General features: G+C 45.4%; 1 protein-coding gene across 1 annotated transcript in view; it reads left to right on the top strand.

The window, feature by feature from the left end:
* Window positions 1-14463: 14463 nt before the first annotated feature.
* Window positions 14464-21285, top strand: part of LOC135700872 (uncharacterized) — a 194584-nt gene continuing 187762 nt past the window's right edge. Inside the window, exon 1 of the mRNA XM_065221533.1 lies at window positions 14464-14800. The gene's annotated coding sequence lies outside the window, so the exon portion shown is untranslated. The remainder of the gene's footprint in view (window positions 14801-21285) is intronic.

Below are 21285 nucleotides of genomic sequence, written 5' to 3'. Positions count from 1 at the left end.
AAGGGCCATTAATGCGACAGTTTTTAAAGTTATACGCACATCTTTTGCCTAACCCGTACGATGTACGCGGAGACTTGAAGTATGTCTCCAAGTCTACAGGCTAAAAATGTGCGTCCTTCTTTTGCTCATAAACTGACTGCGGCTGTGGAATAGTTCTAGCGACGTTTTCATCACTACCTAAAACCCCACGTTGCGAGAGCATTTCCAGTCGATGGTGTGTTATAATGCAATTCTTCTTTACCCAACTATTGTGTTGCTCCTCTCGTCATGACCAACTTGGTCATCTCAGAGAGAAGGCAGTAGAGTAGGGTGGTTGTTGCGTGCTGTACCATTATCAGCATTGTTGACGGCTACTCCCGCCTTGAGAGAGGAGAGTGTCCCCTGCAATTTTACTTACCTACACTACCGATGATAAGTTTTGTTTAATGATCTCTCATTTTACGTTCAATTTTCGATCTCCAAAAAATATTTGAATGGTATGAATGGTATAGCATAAGTGTTCTACTACTACTTTTATTTCAAAATTTGGCCAACTCATTTCTGAGAAAATCAGTCACGATTCTTCAGAGTAAATTTTGAAAAATATTGTAACTTTGGGTGAACTTTTAGAACACACAATTTGAAAACTATATTGAACAATTTACCTACAAGGAAAGTTCCATTCAATACCTTTCAAATGATCTAAAGAGAACGAAAATTTGACGTAACATGACAGAGATATGAGCATAACAAATTTGTCATTTTTTTTTGGGTGTCCTTAAACTTATGATCGGGAGTGTACTTATCCTGATCCGTCATCCCTCAGGATTGAACCTGCATCACAATGTTATGCCAATTCACTCGGTCCGTGGCTGCTTGTCTCCAATTTCTTGAGCATCCCACACTTCCAAGATCTTGCTCCACTTGGTCTAACCACCTTGCCCGCTATGCTCCTCTTCGTCTTGTACCGGCCGGATTCAAGGCAAACACCATTTTTGCGGGATTGTTGTCCGGCATTCTTAAAACGTGTCCCGCCCATGGTACCCGTCCAGCTTTCGCAACTTTCTGGATACAGGGTTCGCCATAGAGTTGCGCCAGCTCGTGGTTCATCCTTCGCCTCCATACACCGTTCTCACATACCCCGCCAAAGATGGTCCTAAGCACTCGTCGTTCGAAAACACCCAGTGCTTGCAGGTCCTCCTCGAGCATCTTGCACGTCTCGTGCCCATAGAGAACGTCGCAGTGTCTTGTACGTGGTACATTTAGTACGGAGGTGAAGTTTACCCGACCTCAGGGTCTTGTGGAGTCCGTAAAAAGCACGACTTCCAGCAATAGTACGCCAACGAATTTTTTCTGCTGTAGTTGTTTTCCGACGTCACCAATAATCCGAGGTACACAAATTCACCCACCACCTCGAACTCATCCCCGTCGATTGTTACGCTTCTGCCTATGCGAGCCCTATCCCGCTCGGTTCCTCCAGCTAACAGATACTTTGTCTTCGACGTATTCACCTTTAATCCAACCTTCTCTGTTTCACGTTTCAGCCTGGTGTATTGCTCCGCCACGGCCCGAAACGTTCTTCCGACAATGTCCACTGGCTGGACTTATTGAAGATCGTGCCCCGCATGTTAAAGCCCGCACGGTTCATAACACCTTCTAGCGCAATGTTTAACAGGAGGCAAGAAAGAACATCGCCTTGTCGAAGTCCTTTGCGAGTTTCAAACGAGTTCGATAACGCACCCGATATCTTCACGCAGCACTGTACACCATCCATCGTAGCCCTGATCAGTCTGGTCAGCTTCCCGGGAAAACCGTTCTCGTCCATAATCTTCCATATCTGCCGCAACGTAAAGATTTGGTCAGTTGTCGATCGCCCATCCACAAAACCGGCTTGATAACTTCCCACAAATTTGCTTGCTAGCAGCGATAAATGGCGAAAGATGATCTAGGAAAGCACTTTGTAGGCCGCGTTAAGAATAGTGATCGCTCGATAGCTCTCACATTCTAGTTTGTCGCCTTTTTTATATACTGGTCATATTACTCCCTCTTTCCACTCCTCCGGTAGCTGTTCTGTATCCCAGATCCTGACTATCAGTCGGTGCAGACAAGTGGCCAACTTATCCGGGCCCATTTTGATAAGTTCCGCTCCGATACCCTCTTTCCCAGCTGCTTTGTTGTTCTTCAGCTGTCGGATAGCATCCTTAACTTCATCTATCGTGGGAGCTGGCATGTCCCCCTCATCCGCTGTACCAACGAAGCCATTCCTCCTGCCGTCTTGGTCCTCCGTCTCTGCGCCGTTCAGATATTCATTGTAGTGCTGCTTCCATACCCCCTTCCTTATCCCGACACATTTCGACTCGCGACGCAAAGCCTTGGGGGGATGCGTCGAGTTTCTTGTAGAACTTGCGTGTTTCTTGAGAACGATACAGCTGCTCCATTTCTTCGCACTCCAGCTCTTCCAGGCGGCGCTTCTTATCCCGGAAAAGACGGGGTTTGCTGTCTTCGCTTCTGTTTATATCGCTCCACATTATGACGGGTTCCTGCGTTCTTCCGTCTGACACTCTTCGTCGAACCAATCGTTCCGTCGATTCCGCTCCACGAACCCAACGGCGCCTTCAGCAGCGCTGTTAATGGCTGCTTCACGTTGCTCCAGCAGTCCTCAAGAGGGGCTTCGGTGAGCTCTCCCTCATCCGGCAACGCTGCGTCGAGGCATTGCACGTACTCAGTTGCGACTTCGGGCAGCTTCAATCGCTCCAGATTATACCGTGGCGGGTGTCGGTACCGAATGTTGTTTTCAACGGAACGTTTTTGTCGCACCTTGACCTGGGTCCGAATCGATATTTGCGCCGCGATAGGTCCTGACGTCGATAATGTCCGAGAAGTGCCTTCCGTCGAACAAAACGTGGTCGATTTGCGATTCTGTCTGCTGCGGTGATCTCCAGGTGTACCGATATGGGAGGCTATGCTGGAAGTACGTATGGCCATGTTCTTAGAGGCGGCGAAATCGATGAGTCTAAGGCCGTTGGCGTGTGGGGTGTGAAGTTGTTCGCCTCCTCGTGGTGCACCCTGGAAACGATGGACCACCAGTGCTGCGGTACTGATCCAGTCGGCTAATCGAACAACAAGCGACGGGATGCGCCGGACGGCGCCTTGCGATCGATGTCAGTAAGATCGCAAGTATGTTTACTAACACACTGGCCGTATATAGGAAGCCAAGCGGAAACTTCTCACAAACCACGCTACGGGCTGGCGGCCAAGGTATTTCATCCTCTTAGTACAGTCAGGTGGAACCGACTGAAACGACGTTTGAGCTAATGCCTTGTTTGTCTCCGTCCCATAAAACCATGGCAGGCCTTAGAATACGTTCCATCTGTGCCACCCAGTTGGGAGACTGCGGTGGGAATAGGTTCGGTTGAGATATTCCCGTCTTACGCGATCCGGCTCTGAACATAACGCCCCATGAAGGCCTATGTCAACCCTTGTCATGGACCTCACTGCTTGCATAGGCACCCATGGGGATCAATCAGCGACTATTCCAGTTGCACGGTAGGATAGCGGTCTAAGGGGGACCCAATAGTCGGGATGATGGATAATCATCAAAAAAGTTCAAAAACCCAAACCAGAGAACAAGTCGCCGAGGAGGCGAGCGTGAATCCGTTCGCGAAGGGTGGTCTTACGAGATCTCCCCCACCCAGATACTCTATCAAGGACACCAAGCGGCCGAAACCTCTACCGGACCCAGAGCCAACCGATGAGACCGGCGGACAGCCAGAGGAACAACCCATGGATGGGCCCAGGCTAATAAAAGCCATAAATGGCTTTGGCGCCCTTCCTAGGATATTGGCTATCGCGGGTCAGCTCAATGCAATCATCGAATTCACCAGCACGCGGAACAATATCGCAAAGGACCTCAAGCAGGCCTTGCGACAGCTCCGTGCAACGTTGGATGAGGCCCACGACGACCACAAGCGGCTAGAAAAGCGACTGAAAGTCGCCGAGAAGGAAGAAGGAACCGAAGTCTACCCAGACGGACGCCTTCAACTTCGCAGGCAACAGTACGATGGCCAGCGAGGCCCTACACTTTGCCGTGACACAAGGGCATAAGCGCGACCGAACCTCGCCAGTAAAGGGTATGGCACGCTCTAAGAGACGGAAAGTCTCAGCCCAGGTAGAGTGTGTGGCTGTGGTTGAGCAGTCCGAGGCAGTAGTGCATGAGCCGCAGAAGTGGCCTAAAATAGGAATACAAGCGATTGAGAAAGGTGCTTCAAAGCAGGGTAACAAAAAGGGTGCTCCCCCGAAGCCCTCAAAACCCCCGAAACTTCCGGATAAAACTGCCTTCAAGAGCACCACTGCCCGGAATAGACACAGGAAGATGGGCGAGGCTCTCATCATCAAGACGGAAGCGTCGAAGTACGCGGAAGTCTTGAGGAAGATGAGAACTGACGAGCGTCTTGTGGATATGGGCAACAGCGTGAGGAGCATCAGGCGCACTCGTACTGGCGAGATGCTCCTGGTGATAAAGCGTGGCGCTAGAGAACTTTCCATAAACTGACAAACGAGGTCGTTGGAAAAGGGGCGCAGGTACGATCGCTAGGCTCAACAATCACCATCCAAGTTAAGGACTTGGATGCAGTGACAGAGGCAACCAAACTGTCCAAGGCGCTCAGGAAGCAGTGCCAAATCGAGGTACCGCCAACAGCCAGGTGGCTACCGTCAAGCTCCCGGCAGTTGATGCCAGGAAGGCGGCAGCCACAGGGAGAGTACGAGTGGGCTGGTCGGTTTGCCCGGTGAGCATCTCCCGACCGGTTATGGCTTGCTTTAGGTGCTTCGGTCAGGGCCATGTGGCCCGCGACTGTAAGAACACCAACATGAGCAAGCAATGCAGATGGTGCGGCTCGGAGGGCCATAAGGCGCGAGGTTGCCAAAAGCCGCCGAGGTGCACTGCACCAACCACATGGCAGGTGGCCCACGTTGCCCGGGGGCCAAGAGCAATGCTGCCCCGGCAAAGAGAAATGCTAAGCCATGTTCGAGGTAGCGCAGTTGAACCTGAACCACTGCTCGGCTGCCCAGCAACTGCTTGGCAATCGGCAGCGGAATGGGGAGCGGATGTCGCAATCATCTCTGACCCGTACCGCGTCCCAACCGGCAACGGGAATTGGGTCACGGACGCGTCGGGGATGGCGGCGATATGCACGATGGGGAGCTTCCCCATTCAGGAGGTAGTCGTGTCCAACTCGAGCGAGGGATTCGTGATCGCCAGGGTTAATGGAGTATACTTATGTAGCTGTTATGCTCCGCCCAGGTGGTCTATCGAGCAGTTCTCGCAGATGGTGGACAGACTCACTGCGGTACTTGTCGGCCTAAGACCGGTGGTCATTGCGGGCGACTTTAACGCATGGGCGGTGGAGTGGGGCAGCCACCACACCAACCAGAGAGAATGCATCCTACTGGAGGCCAAACTGGACGTTGTACTATCCAACACCCGCTCGATCAGTACATACAGAAGGAATGGTGCAGAATCCGTCATCGACGTGACATACTGCAGCCCGAGTTTGGATGGCAACCTACACTGGAGGGTCGATGAGGGTTACACCCATAGTGACCATCAGGCGATTCGGTACAGTGTGGGGCCAGGTGAGAGGCGAGTGGCAGGAGGCTGGCGGACGTCGTTCTTCGAGGAAGAGGTCTTCGGCGAAGCACTGAGGCGGAAGCGAATAACCCCAGATCTGACGGGGGAAGAACTGGTAGCAGCGCTGACAAGGGCGTGCGATACAACCATGTCTAGGAGAGACTATCCCAGGCATGGCCATAGACCGGTGTACTAGTGGAGCGAGTCGATTGCTATCCTCAGGGCATCTTGCCGCCAGGCGAGAAGGAGGATGCAACGAGCTCGTACGACTGAATCTCGGGAGGAAAGCCATGTCGCCCTTCGAGCGGCTAAGGCGGCCCTCAATAAAGAGATCGCCAGACGCAAGCGTGCGTGCTTTGACAGCTTATGCCAAAGCGCCAACACGAACCCATGGAGGGATGCCTACAAAGTGGTCATGGCAAAGACCCGCGGCGTGACGGCACCCCCGAAGAGATCACCAGCGGTACTGGCTCCGATCGTTGGGTTCCTGTTCCCGCGTAGGGACGTAGACTCCTGGCCACGGATCCCAGGCGCGGATCAGGGAGAAGTGTCTAGAGTGACGAACAGTGAACTTGGCGTTATTGCCAAGTCACTGGTGGTGGGCAAGGCCCCGGGCCCAGACGGGATCCCGGTTGTGGCTCTGAGGGCGGCCGTTGCGGAAAATCCAGACATGTTCCGTTCTGTTTTATCAGACCATCTGGACGTAGGCATCTTCCCAGATTCGTGGAAGCGGCAGAGGCTGGTGCTGCTCCCGAAGCCAGGAAAACCCCCTGGGGACCAGTCAGCATACAGGCCCATTTATTTGCTGGACACCACTGGGAAACTGCTTAAGAGGGTCATCCTCAATAGGTTGTCGGCCTACACCGAAGGTGTAGACGGCCTGTCAAGCAGCCAGTACGGGTTCCGTAAGGGCAGATCCACGGTGGATGCCATCCGCGACGTCATCCAGATGGCAGAGGTGGTCCACCGGAAATGAAGGGGCATTCGTTACTGCGCGGTGGTTACCTTAGATGTGAAGAACGCGTTCAACAGCGCGTGCTGGGGGCGATAGCCCGCTCGCTACACCAGCTCCAAATTCCCGGAGGGCTGTATAAGATTCTGGAAAGCTACACAGAAGATGGCGAAAAATGCGTTAGAGTCACCGCAGGAGTGCCACAAGGCTCCATCCTGGGCCCGGTGTTATGGAACGTCATGTACGATGGACTGTTGAGGATAAAATTCCCGGTAGGCGTGAAAATTGTAGGTTTTGCCGACGATGTCACGCTGGTAGTCTACGGGGAATCCCTCGAGGAGGTAGAGCTGACAGCGGCTCACTGCGTCAAGCTTGTGGAGGAATGGATGAGATCCAGGAAACTGGAGCTTGCCCATCACAAGACGGAAGTGGTCGTAGTCAACAATCGCATGTCAGTACAGCATGCGACGTTGACAGTCGGCGGAAGCACAATTAGGTATGTGCGCTCTCTGAAACTCGTGGGGGTTATGCTCGATGATAAGCTCAGCTTCGGCTGCCACGTCGAGTACGCCTGCAAGAGAGCGTCTATGGCTGTGGGGGCATTATCTCGTATGATGTCAAACAGCTCGGCAGTGAATGCCAGTAAGCGCAGGCTCCTCGCTGGGGTCGTAGTATCTATCCTCAGATACGGCGGCCCTGCGTGGGCTGCGGTACTGGATATTGACTGTCACAGGCGGAAATTCGAGAGCACACACAGGCTAATGTGATTGAGGGTGGCCAGTGCATACCGCACAATCTCGAGAGAGGCCGTCTGTGTCATAGCAGGGATGATGCCAATCAGCCTTATCATTAAGGAAGATGTGGTGTGCTATGACGCGAGGACCGTTAGGGGTGCGCAACAACGCGCGTGTTGTGTCGACCGCGAGATGGCAATCGGAGTGGGAAAACTCCACAAAGGGGAGGTGGACTTATCGCTTGATACCTTCCGTATGAAACTGGGTTAACAGGCGCCATGGGGAAGTAAACTTCCACCTGACACAGTTCCTGTCAGGCCATGGCTGCTTTAGGAGCTACCTGCATAGGTTCGGACATGTAAGTACTCCCATCTGCCCCACGTGTGCTGGTGTCGGGGAGACCGCCCAACACGTTATGTTTGCCTGTCCACGCTTCGAGCCAGTATCAAGCACTATGCTAGCGACATGCGGAGCGGATACCAGTCCGGATAACATCGTTCCTAGGATGTATGGTACCACCGAGAACTGGAGTGCGGTGGTGACTGCGGTCACCCACATAGTTTCGGAATTACAACGACAGTGGCGTGCCGAGCAGCAGTTGCCTACTGCCCGACTAGATCGATAGAGTATTGCTAGAGAGGCGCCATAGCGCTACAGCGGCCCATCCCACGAAGTAATGCCTTCGGGTGGTTCCGGAGAGGTCAAGGGCCAAGCGCACAGGGTAAGGTTTAGTGGGTTGGGAGTGAAATTCTCTCACCCCCACACCCTGAGTTCCTTCTCAGGTGTATGTGAGCAGATTCCTCCAGGTATAAAAAAAAGGCCGGTGGCGTTCGTTATCTGGTGAGCGCTGAACTTTCCTGTAGCCGGTCTGAATTCCTCCTCCAGGCCGACCTGAGCGTTAAGCAGCTGCGTGTAAAAAGCGTCTTGATTGTAATTTTCTCTTGCTAAGTGAGGACTGTGCACGTTGATTATGCTGACATTGAAGAAACGGCCTTTGATCCTCAACTTGCACGTTCTGCTATCGATTGGTCACCACCCAATCACGCGCTTCTGCATTTCGCCCAACACGATGAAAGCTGTACCCAGCTCATGTGTATTGCCGCAGCTCTGGTAAATGGTATAACCATCCCTATACGTATGTACCGACGATCCCTTCCAGCAAACTTCCTGCAGCGCTACGATGTCGAACTTGCGGACCCTCAATAAATCGGAAAGAATGCGGGTACTTCCCAAAAAAATTGAGAGAATTGCAGTTCCATGTTCCGAGTTTCCAATCGTTCGTCCGTTTCCGTTGCCTGGGTCTACGCCGATTGTTCCGGTTTTTATTTACATTGCTTGCTTCTTGTACATTTATTTTTTATACGGCTGGCTTGCAGGGCCTGCACCAACCCCCATTGTCTCGCCGGAAACCATCGTGCACAGCACTGTTTAGAGTCCCACGCTGGCACCAGGACGTTGATCAGCCGCTCCTAACATGGAAAACAGACGCTATTTTGAGCCGCACCTCCATGGTGAACAGACGCTCGAAGAAGGCACTCTCTGGAGAGAGGAGTCCCCCCCCTTCCCTGTCAGCATACGACCAAGGTCCCACCGGGGTTGGTTACCCAATCTTCCCTATGGTTACTCGTACCCCAACCGGCACCACGTGGAGGTATGGATAGGAGTTACTGGCTAAGAGGCTAAGTACCGCTAGTGGAAAAAGTTGACGTTGTTGAATGTTTTCTGAATCATCTTGCCCCTTAAATGCTGCACAGTAGGCCTGGCCGTTTTGATATATGTGACGCATCTTGAAAGTGAAACATATATCAAATAGACAAGAAAAATGATGCAGGTATATATATCATTTTCCAGGATGCTTTCAAGAACTGGCGGTGTTGGTGTTGGATTAGATTAGATTAGATTAGAAGAGGCTAAGAACCGCTAGTGGGGTCTATTTTATACTTGCAGATACACGAAGTATTAATGGTACGCATTGTCCAGCCGTTTTCCAGCTGCAATTTTACATGGTTGGAATAGTGTCGCAATATCAAAGGAGCTTGTAAAATCAATATCAGCTATGATATTTTGTTTCAATATCACGCTTGATATTGAGTGCGTATAAGAGTGAAAAAATATCGTTTTGCTAATGACTATTTTCGGCAACCCAAATTGAAACACTATTTTCACTGGATTTTCTTACGAAAACACTTCGCTGAATGCATGCAAACGATTCTTTATGCTTTCAGCTTCAATTTGACTATATTTTTACCATAGAGAAAAAGCAATCTAGCAAGGTTTTCGTGAAATGAAACACACGCACTACAAATTGTAGCTGATTTCGAGTTGCCGATAATAGAACAGCAGATTTACATGCAGTTCAAATGGAACGGTTGCTGAAGAAAAACTGGTTGCCGACAATACTCGCTCTCACTAGAGAAGATTGGAGCTTTGTAAAAGCGTTTCAAAACAGTTTTTGACAATTCTTTCGACTGAAATTGTTAGAGCAGCAAACAAACCAATACTGCATATGTGTGCGTTCCTTAGAGAAAAAGGCTATAGAAAGAAGGTCGCTGCTTACGTTGCCGAGAATATGTAAATTCCGCTATGTGGTTAGTAATTTGATATTTCTGTCGAAGAGGCCGTACACCTACCACAACACATTTATTTAATGATTGTGAGGATATCGCATATAAGCTTAGTGCGTGCTCTGAACATAGTGGTCTACTTGGAAAAAAATCCGTTCCCGAAAACTAAAAATCACGGCCAGCTATCCAGAACAAAATTTTCTCAAATATACACCGTGAACTATGGTTCACGGCTGTGGTTCACGAATATGGGAACTCTTTTTTTCCCGTGTAGATGCATTTCCACAGTTATTAATTGAGAGCTTTCGATGCATGTTCCATTTTTGTATTGGTATAATTGATGGGCAAGTACAATCATACTATATGTCCAGGGAAGTCGAGAACTTTTCCAATCCGAAAAATTCCTAGACCGGGCCGGAAATCGAACCCAGCCTCCTCCAGCATGGTCTTGCGTTATAGCTGCGCCTTTACCGACTGAGCTAAGCAAACCCTACGGTTTCACCGCAAACTTATAATTAATCATTAATCATTAATAATGAATCATGATTAATTTTATGATTAATTACTAACGCTTTGCGCCCAGTCTTGGAATTGTGTATCCTACCAAGTAACTACTGAACTCTTAAGGTGATTCCTTGAATAGTTAACAAATAGCAGCCATGATGGTTGATATGCCCTATCTCTTCAAGTTTTCTAGAGCACAAATCTCGAACACTGTTGCGATATCGCTCATGAAATTTGAATCACCTGTTTGCTCCACTGAAGCAAACATGAAGTTCTATTTTCAATGTCGTCTGTTTTGTGAAAGCCGATATTTGTGCTCTTGAAATTTCAAAGTGATAATGAAATTAATCAGAAATAAGATTTCCACAGCGATTCACCTTAAAGCTCTTAAAATCTTAAATTTGAAATCGTATCAAACATCGACTTCCTTTTCCACCCAACCCCGTCTCAAAAAAAAAAACTTAGCCTCCAACTCAGTACGCTCCGATGGGCCATGGATTGCGTTTATTGCCTCCTTCCAAGTCGCATAAAGCTCTAGGGGGAGATCTGGCAACCATGCCGAATTGATAATCTAAATAAATTAGGCTCCTCAAGTTTTAGTCATTTTCTAGTGTTTTTGTACTATTTTATAGTCGTGAAATAGCGTAAAAACTAGTTTATGGTTTAAGGAATAATAATCCAGAGTCATTGTTTTGCCTACTGATGAAGAAAACCTAAAAAGTGTAAACATTTGTTCGGGTGATTTAACAACATAAAATGGCGTTTGCTAGTGTTTTGCTCTTTTTCTGCATCGTAACGCTTGAAATCGAAAGCTGCAGGATAACAAAATCTGGAGTGGCTGTTTGCTTGCCTTGCAGATCTGGATTTCTAGGCGATTCCGAAAGGAAGTTAGAAATACAGTTTGGAGGATAATCAGGATAAGTACCGGGTTTATACATATATTTAATTGTGAAATGGACAATCCACGCAGCCTTTTTTCATTCTAATAAGAAAATCAGTATTCGTAGGTAACGTTAAAATAACACAAGGAATTATTGAAATATTTCAATGTACTTGACAGAGCTTTTCTAAAAAAGCTTTGATATTTTAACGCCTGCATTTTTCGTTGCGAAACCTTACTATCATAACCATCACATTTTTTTAACAGACATAGACAACTCAACCATGCAATCTCATATTTGTGGACAGTGACTTTGGCTGCCGCTTTTTCGCAGATAGAGGTTCACTCCTGTAGATTACCGGTGCCAGCTGATAGAGGAAACATTCCTCTATCTGATGATATCGGCGGTTTGCAGGTGTGAGCTTTTGTTCCCGGGAGATGGTTGACGAAAGCGGTTGTACCCTTTTGAACCTATGACAACAACCGCACGAAATGAAAAGTTTCGCATATTGAGCTGCCACCTAGCGTAGTTTTTGATAGCGCTTTGTGGTGAATATAAAATCGGACAAAATAATAATAATAATCAACTCGAGTTTGGATGCGGTTTGCTCGGGAGCTGTGAGGGTGGATTTGCTCGGGAATGGGTGGTATTCTGCTCGAGTTTGGGTGGGTGTCACTCGTGTTTTTGCGGATTTTCCGGAAAATCTACAGGAGTACTATTTCTTTTTTTCTCTCTTTTATTTATTTACATATTTAAAAATCGCCCTTATTGTCAGTCAAAAAATCCATGGTTGTAACCTAAAAATACATGGTTCGTTGCGAATATACCTATATTAACATAATCTATAATATATTTAAGGTTCAATTTACTTTGATGCATTTTTTAAGGGTTCGAAAGCAGTTTTTTTCGACGCATTCTTTTGGATTGCAGGAAGCTCGCGTCATTTTGTGTAAAATATCAAAAGGAATCGAATAGTGCGAGCTTTTTGCAATCTGAAGTAATGCGTCGGAGGGGGCTGCTATTGAAGTTTTCCAAAGGGCATCAGAGTAAATTGAACCTTAAGGATTTCATACCTCAGAGATCGTTTTGGGAGTATTATGGGCACTGTTCTTAATGAAACACTTTTTTTTAATATAATTTCGACTTAAATTTTAACGAGGGAGTAAGTAGTTTTACCACGTGATGATTGCAGGGAATATCTTGTAGATCTTGCTGCCTTTTTTCTCAATGATGAATGAGGCGTGGGAGTGGGGGGGGGTTTGGAGGAGGAATAAACACAAAGCTGTATTAGTGTGTGTGGAGACAGAACAAAAAAAATATGAATGAACGTTGAATGAATTTTATTCTATGACTAAGAGTGTGAATGAACCCAAAATGCATGAGTGAATGTAAATGGGGCATACGTGATACCAGTATGTATTGTATAATGGTATTTTTACAGTTTGTACCGTTCTGATTCATATTACGAACACGCTCAAATTCTGAGCACTTGTGTTTTTGTATGGGACGGATTTTGAAAATTTTTCTTTTAGGATGTCCATATTACGATAAGTCGTGAGTTTAAATACATTCTGAGCGGATCAGCAATATTTTAGGTAAAAAATGTGTTTTTCAAAGGATGATTTTAACGCACTGTTCGGAATTTGAATCAATACGGTAAATCGCGCGATGATCGAGACGTTTCCGTCGGATAAGATTATTTTGCGGCCGAGTGTCTAGGAAGCTATGGAAACCGAAATGGCTCTTGATTTTGTTTTATGCCCTTATAGTATAAACCACCATCGCACTTCGTGAGTTGCCCCAATAGAACCCTTACTTTTGGTTTGAATCAGTACAAATTCGTTCTATTATATAAAAAAAAAGAAGTATACATATTCATTTTCTTCCGAACTAAATAAACCACCATCACACTTTGTGAGTGGCCCCAACAGTATCCTTGCTGTTGGTCTAAATCGGGTCAAATCGGTTCTAGTAATAATTATTTTATATTCAATCAAGTAAACCACCATCACACTTTGTGAGTGGCCCCAACAGCATCCTTATTGTTGGTTTAAATCGGTATACACACATCTAATAATGATCTACATCTCTAGACAGCCGGCTGTTTAGAGCATAAATCGAAAACACTTATAAATAACTACACAAAACAAAAGATCGCATCACTTATCAAGGTGAATCCTGATCCAACGAACCTAACCCACTAACAAAACCTCCTTCCTGTGACTTTTGTGGGATGCAGAGGTAAACACGGTCCCAAAACAACAAAAGTCACACACTAACATTCCTTCCCTCTCCCACCTGATTGCAAGGACGTGGCCGGTGACGTTATTGATCTTTAAAGGTAGGAGTCACTGGAACATGTACACTGAGAATGGCAGGTTACTCCCAAGCCCCATTCAGTTGATTCTTTGTACAATTTCACTGGTTCAGATCAATCACGGAGTGCAACTATCGATACGTGCAGTCAGACTAAGCTAAGCTAAGCTAAGCTAAGCTTCCAAGTCGCATAAAGCTCTAGGACTAACAGTGAAGGAACTTTACAACCGCGCAGCGCTCCCGGTGATTAACGATTCAATCGAGGACGACGACGACGACGGATGGGGAAAACTTTTCCAAACCAATTCTAATTCATCCGTGGAAAATTGAAATTCCGATAACCTGCAGCCGGAGGTGAGCTGGAAAATAATAACCCCGAACGTTTCGACTGCAAAGAGGTGCACAAATTGCTCGATAATGATCTCCTAAAATAAACACTCGGGTGCCAAAACAATAACATTTATGCTTTCGTTCTCCTTCGCACGTATGGCGCTCTTATGGTCCGCATGTTATTCCTCCGAGTGTGTGTTTGTTACATATTTTTGAATGATAGGTATATTTTCAAAGGAAAACAGTTTACACTTGGCCTTCAAAAAGCGGAGACTGCCGCCAGACATATTCTTCTATGAGGGAAAACTGAGAGAGGGAGCCGAGCGTGAGATGAGATCCATAATATTCTCACACCAAAGAATAGCGACGACGTTGGTTTCCACGCGAAAAGTTAAAAATAGGGTTGTTAACTTCACGAAAATTGTTTATGAATAAGTAAAAATATGCACTGAATGCGAGCGCCGACCACATTGCGTGAGTAAGTTTAGGCTGTTCTCTCCCGCTCCTCACAAACCTGCTCACTGAGCATATTTCGCACGCGCATCATCTCGCGCCTCGATCAGAGTGCGGTCAGTCGAACAGTTGGCCGTGACGCGGACGATTCGTGAACCGTTTCGCATGTCCCCGTCTACTATTTCGATTCGGTCGTGCGTGAGTCGGTGCAAACGTGTGTTATTTTCCAGGTCGGTCACACAGTGCAGTGCCAGTTAGTGACCGGGGTGTGCTGCATGCCGGAAAACTGCCTTTTTGTCCAGGCATTTATCGACAAGGACTGGAATTTTAATTAGCTCGATCCAAGCGGTGTGGATTACTCCGAACGGGCGGATTCCAGGACAACGACAACGACGACCACGGTGACAGTGGATAATTGGAATACTTCAATATAAAAGCGGCACGGTTAAGCGAAACAGGTCAGTATTTGTCCCTGGCTCGCCTTCTTGCGGATAGAAATATAAATCACGACAATTTCCATGGGGATGAGTGAGAAGCGTGCAGTGAGAAGAAAGGTTGAAAGGGCCCGACTCGACAATTGCTTTGATCTTTGGCGGCCTCCGCGTGTCTGACATAAACACGCCCTCTGTGATTATCTGGACCATGCTCAATCCGTTCTGTCATCACCTGAGGTGATTTAAAAGTATCAAAGTGAATGCCTCATCCTCACACTGCTGCTAGAATCAACAGGACGAAACACTATGTCAATATTTACAGACAAGCGGTTTAATTAAACATTGATCCATTTGGGTGGAATGCGTTAAACCAATCTCTAACGAAAATATCAATTTACCGTTTTTCAACACCCGCTTTTCCAGATCAAACAAAAACAAAATTAGCAATTTTGTATCACCTCGCAGGCTCAGCAGCTGATTGTGACAGCTTAATAGGCCTGGCCGCAGAATCGGTTGGCCGATCTTTGATTTTGGCACCGATCCAAGTAGGCCTACCCAATCTTAAATGAGTGCCCCCAAACCCCTCAGCAGATAGAGATAGAGAGAAGAAGTAGAAAAAAAGGTGCTGACGTTTCTTTATGGTGCGACGGTGAACCTAACCTAAAAATAGAACGCCGTGCATTCCGCTGTAACTCCCCCGCAAAAATCGGAAAACCGCCTGCGTTCGCATTCTGGCCGGACGGATCTCCGCGGCGGCCGAGAGAAAGTGCTAGATACTGCTAAATCCGTGTTTGCTCCGTGGGGCCACCGCGCACCGGTTGTACCTACGTATCTAAAATTAGTGCCCGAAAGCGATAACAAAGGCGACAGGGGAAAAATTGTCTTTATTTTGGTGAGTTGTGACGAAGAAGCGATTTGGGGGAGAAATTGTGAATGAAGCAAAAACGGGACGGCATCGAGAGCTCACCTTGCCCGCATTCGAGGTCGCCAGCCATTCCGTTGCTTAGCGTTCGTGGGGATGACGGGGAAGGATAAATCAACAATACTAATAATGACAACAAGCAACCGGGAGGGGGTGGAAAAATATGGCCGCGTCGACGATATGACACGAGCGGTAATAATGAGAGGTGCGCTTTCTGTTTGTGGTCGATTCTCAACGGTCAGTTGGCGAGTTTGTTTGTGTTTGACGGAAGAAATAGCTAAAGGTGGTCTCTTGCCGGTGGGGATATTATTTGCCCCATGTGTGGTGAAACGGTGTGTTCTAGGAGATTTATCACCTGCCTTCGTGAAGGTCAACATTGGGATTTTCTTGTTAATTTGTTTTCTTGTCAAGACAAAGTCACACCGTAGCTTGATTGCTGAGCAGTAATTAGCTATGTTCTCTGAGTATTGGTAGATATGCTCACTAATAATACATCGGTTCGTGACAATTTTACCGAAATGTCTGTGGCAGAAATACAGGTACCAGATTTGCAGACATGCCTGTGAATGTGCTTCCTTTTAATTTTTTGTTGTAGGAATTTTCCACGATGCAGACTCCAGAGTTTTTATTTTTGTCGCAGACATTCGCAGATTTTTGGAAGTCGTAGATTGAGTCACACTTAGGGTTGTAATACCGGGTGATTTTTCGGTACCGGTACTGGTCATTTGAAACATGCTAAGGCTAATTTTAATTTTTGATGTTAAATATATTGTTATAGTATTTTTAGTAGCACTAAAGCACTGACGAGTGAATACTTTATAAAAGGTCTCGAATTACCAAACCTGAAATCTTCTATCTTATATCTGCTATAGGGTAGAGAACTACTTTGGCCTAATCGCCAATTTTGGGCCTATCGAGCAGAAACCTTCAAATAAATCCATGATTTCAGAGTTAACAAGTCAATTATGCGTTTGGTACGATTACTTTATTTAATAAGCTACCGAACGAAGTCAATGAAAACGCGTGATATGAAGGTTGGCACCCATTATTCCCAAAAACAATACAAGCGCTTCGACCGAATCAATTTTTATCTTCATCCGATAGGCCGAAGTGAATTCATTGGCGTTTCAATGCGTTAGGCCGAGTTTAGAATCCGCAGGCCGAGTTTGGCGTCAAGAAGCAGTGTTAGACTTTTGACAATAGCTCTACGATTGTTTTTTTTTGTAGGCCATCAGTAATAATAAAATTCCGTTTGGTGCTAAACTGCGCTATATTACGAAAGACTAAGTGTGGGTTGTGCTTAATAAGCCGGAAATGGGGTAGTTAACCCTATATATATAAAATTGAATTTCTGTCTGTCTTTTTGACCCTTATAGACTCAGAAACTACTGAACCGATTGGCGTGAAAATTTGTATGCAGGGGTTTTTGGGGCAGGAAACGGTTCTTATGATGGTTCAAGACCCCTCCCCCTTCTGTAAGAGGGAGCTCCCATACAAATGAAACATAAATTTCTGCATACCTCGAGAACTAATCAAGCAAATGGAACCAAATTTGACGTGTGAAGGTCATAGAGGATAGCCCCTTAGATTAGAGGGGGGAGGGCATACGTACAATATAGCATGTTTTTTTTTAATTGGCGCATAAACTAAAGCTAATATTAAATCCCGAACAAGGCCGGGCACACTCAGCTAGTATTTTATAAAATATCGTGAACCAAGAAGCTGGTCAGAACGGCAGTGACAGTGCAAAAGAATCGGTAAATCATAAAGTTAAATAGTAAGGGATTTGCTTTCCATGAGCACTCAGATCAACTGGCAGTCTTTAAAAAAAAAACGCTAAGGCCTCACTTTCTCGATATGGAAATCCTTTTCTGTGCTGTGAGCTGTCATGTTAAAATACTCAAGCAATTGAATTCTGGAAACAAGGATATGGTCGTGGTAAATAAATCATCATCAAACATGTATGAAGGATACGACGATGTTTTCAATAGTTTCATTATAAAAAAAAATTCTTAAGAAGGTATTTGCAGTTAAAGGCAGTTTCCTCTGTGTTAATAAATTCGATGGTGAAGCCCGAATTTATGAAAAATTTGCAAAATTTGTACTTTTTCTGTATCTGAAAATTTTGTGTTTAAAATTCTTTCTCATATGAAAGAAGATACGTTGAATTATGAGTTACTTTCCATTACAGTGTTTGAAACAAGACTCGGCTTTGTCCACCGAGAATGATCTTGAAACAAGGTAAAATGAGTTATTAAGTCTTCATCTATGATATTCCTATTCTTCTATTCGATGTACTCTAGTTTTAACTGATTAAGACTAGGGTTCTGATGCATGGTAATTATCGGTGTTGTTATTGTTTAATTGTATTGTTAAGGAATCCAATTTTGACTGATGGTGTGCGTTTGGAAGGTGCTATCACTTTTCGAAGGGTATAAATATCAATTAGAACCGATTCCTTGCGATGAAGGCAAGAATGACATCTGTATCAAAACCGAATACTGCATCGTTTCTCAAATTGTGCAGAATCAAGTTTCGTCTCTGGTCTTCCATATGGTACACCTTTTTTAATACTGCACGTATGGAGACGACACTTTTACCACTGAAATACGTGTACCTTCAAACCAAATGACTTTCAAAACATTCCAAATCCGACCTCTATATGCGCTTTTATAGAATGAATCAAGTGTCTGGATTCTAAGCGGACCAGACTTTATCCTAAGGTGAAGAGTTTTGTTCAAAATTTACTCACCAGGCGGCGCTAGTGTGACATTAATTTGACTACATCTTTTCGAAAAAAACCCATCCTTTATTTTGAATTGCTAATAATGCATTAGTATCTGCCTTTACCTGGCTCTTCTAATATTTCTGCTTGATGAAATTTTTGCTCATCAATAGGATTGTCTTAAAATCCAAATTTCAACTCTATGTGTCAAAGGTAGAGCTCTGAATTGTGTGATGTTGATGTTATTACAAACTTTTCTGTGAAGTTTCCAGAGGGAACTTTCCCGAAAAATAAAGGTGGGCCTCGGGAAAGGAGACCCATAAGCTGTCTTAATGTAAATTATCTGTCGTCAATGTGGTGCCGGTATGTTAGGTTGGAGGTGTCCTGCGTTCGTTGGGGGTTTTCTGGTGCGCGTTCTCATTGCAATGATCGGTGTCTTGTTCGTGTTCGTGGTGTAATTGAGATGACTCAATGGAAGTCCGTGAGTGGCCGTGGTCAAAACCTTTGGAGGTCAAAATCGTGTGGTGCGCTATCTAGTTTGGTGGAGGTCGTATCCGATGAAATAAGCCTGCCTCTCGGAGGAAGCGGGGCTGGGATCGTCACTGAGTGCGTCCCGGATGCTACCGGGAATGTCGTACAGTTCTTTGGCTCCCTGGTACTAAGGGCAGTGGCAGACGAAATGCTCAACCGGATGATAGGTTCGGCATGCTGGACAGGACTTATGGAAGTTTACATCTCTGAATCTTAGTTTAGAGAGAACGACTTTGGAGCGGTGGGCAGCTGGGTCTCCTTTCATTTTGCGGAATAATAGATCCCGTGAGTTTAGCCATTCCCTTCTCCAGACCTCCCAGATGACTCGGCTGGTCCAGCTTTATAGGTCAGGGCCAGGTACATTGCGTGTATACAAGAATGTCAGTCTTCCTGACGAGGCAAGGTGGCTGGCTTCAACGTTGCCCTGGATTTTGTGGTGATCGGGTGTGCGATGTCGGAAGGTGAAAATTGAAGAACGGCCTGGAGATGTTGATGTTAAAATCAGACGAACTTTAAAAACATGATAGCTGGTGGTCACATTGAGTACCCAGGACCCATCGACCACATTAGAACATGTTCCTGGTGTTTCGGGGAAACGGCCCGTACCTTTAATTTATACCAGGCTACCATGAGATATATCCAACAGATTATATTGAGATCAAGGTGGTCATTACACCGAACGGTCATTAGGCCAAATTCAGGAAAATTATGTCTTAACACTTAGGACGAAAGTGTACTGGTTTTAAAATGAGAATAACCAACAAATAAAAGAAGGTTAAATAAGGCTTTTTTATATTGGACTCATGACAGGAAAATGAAAAAAAAAAACTAGTATAGAAATACAGGGTGTCTACTACCCGTAAAAACTTAAACATTTAAAATCCTCAGATAATTTTTTCCCGGTAAAACCTGGAATTCTCAGGGAATTTGCACATTATCTTACGAAGGATTTTGTTTTTTATGAATTTAATTCATTTTATTTTGCAGATATTAAATAATCCTCATTATTTTATTTCACTCATTTATTAATTTATCATTTATCTTCAGTAACATAATACATTTTAAAATTAAGAGGCTTGAATTGCTTTTTTCAGGTTCTGGGATAAGGATATTTTTCACAAATTTGATTTTTCTGGACTTTCAAATTTTTCAAGAACCTAATTTCGAGGAATTCTCCAAGATCACAGATATGAAAAACATGAAGATTAAGGACCTTGCATAATTTACAAAAGACTCATGAAATTGGATGATAATTTCTAAGGAACTAATTACAAGGTAGTTTTGGGAAAAACTAGGAGGCAAACGCCAAGTGCTTTCAAGATAAACCTGAGCAACTCCAGATTCTATGTGAAACTTGAATACCAAGGTTTCCCAGTAAAGCCTGAATAGGATTTGAAAGATATTAAAACCCATACGAATCTCTTGAGCTAATTCCTAAAGAATTCTGAAGAGGACTTCACGGAAATTCATTGAAGTACTCCAAAAGAATTCTTAGTATAATGTCAAGAAGTTTCAGGGAGAAAAATAAGCCGGAACATGATTCTATGGGAATTTTCGGAGATTGCTTCGGGATAAGGAGGATTTTAATAAAATCTGAAAATAATTCCATGAAAACTTCAAAGGAAAGCAAAAGAATTCCAAGAGACTTCGGACTGGAACGTCAAATAGTTTTTTATCAGATCCATGGAATTTGTTGCTTCACTGCAAGCGAATTCTTAGGAAACTTTCAAAGTTATTATTATTATTATTATTTATTAACGACACTTTACCATCATCGTGGCATTCGTGTCGGGTAAAAAGATATTACATAACAAATTCCTCATGGCAATTATTATATAGGTTGCTATCTTTGAAAAATTGTAGAACTGCTGCCTCTTTCCGTGGGTTGTACGCCAATATTTCAGCTAATGATCCATTCATCCATTGATCCCGCAAGCGATTCGTGTTTGAGCATATTCCCTGCAGTCGACTAATATATGCTGTATTGATAGTTGCACTCCGCAACATCTGCATATTGGTGGAGGGTTGTTGTTCAGCAAATGCGAGTGGGTGAGTCGAGTGTGTCCTATTCGAATCCGTGTTAAAATGCGTTGTTCGGAAGCACATTTCCGATCCGGATACTTCCCTGATGTAGGTTTGATTTGCCTCAGTTGAGCTTGGCTGTGGTGCCATTCGGATTCCCAGGCAGCCCAGATGTTCCTTTTGATAGCATGTATGACGTCTTGCGATGGTATTGGGATGTCGAGTTCAGCTTCATTTCTTCCTTGTTTAGCAAGGCTGTCTGCTTCTTCGTTTCCGGTAATGCCGGAGTGCCCTGGAATCCAACTGAAT

This window comes from Ochlerotatus camptorhynchus, unplaced genomic scaffold (genome assembly GCF_037179485.1).
Source record: "Ochlerotatus camptorhynchus isolate MF236.1 unplaced genomic scaffold, CSIRO-AGI_Acam_v1.1 ptg000013l, whole genome shotgun sequence".
Taxonomy (NCBI): Eukaryota; Metazoa; Arthropoda; class Insecta; order Diptera; family Culicidae; genus Ochlerotatus; species Ochlerotatus camptorhynchus.
This window is presented reverse-complemented; position numbering and strand designations above follow the sequence as displayed.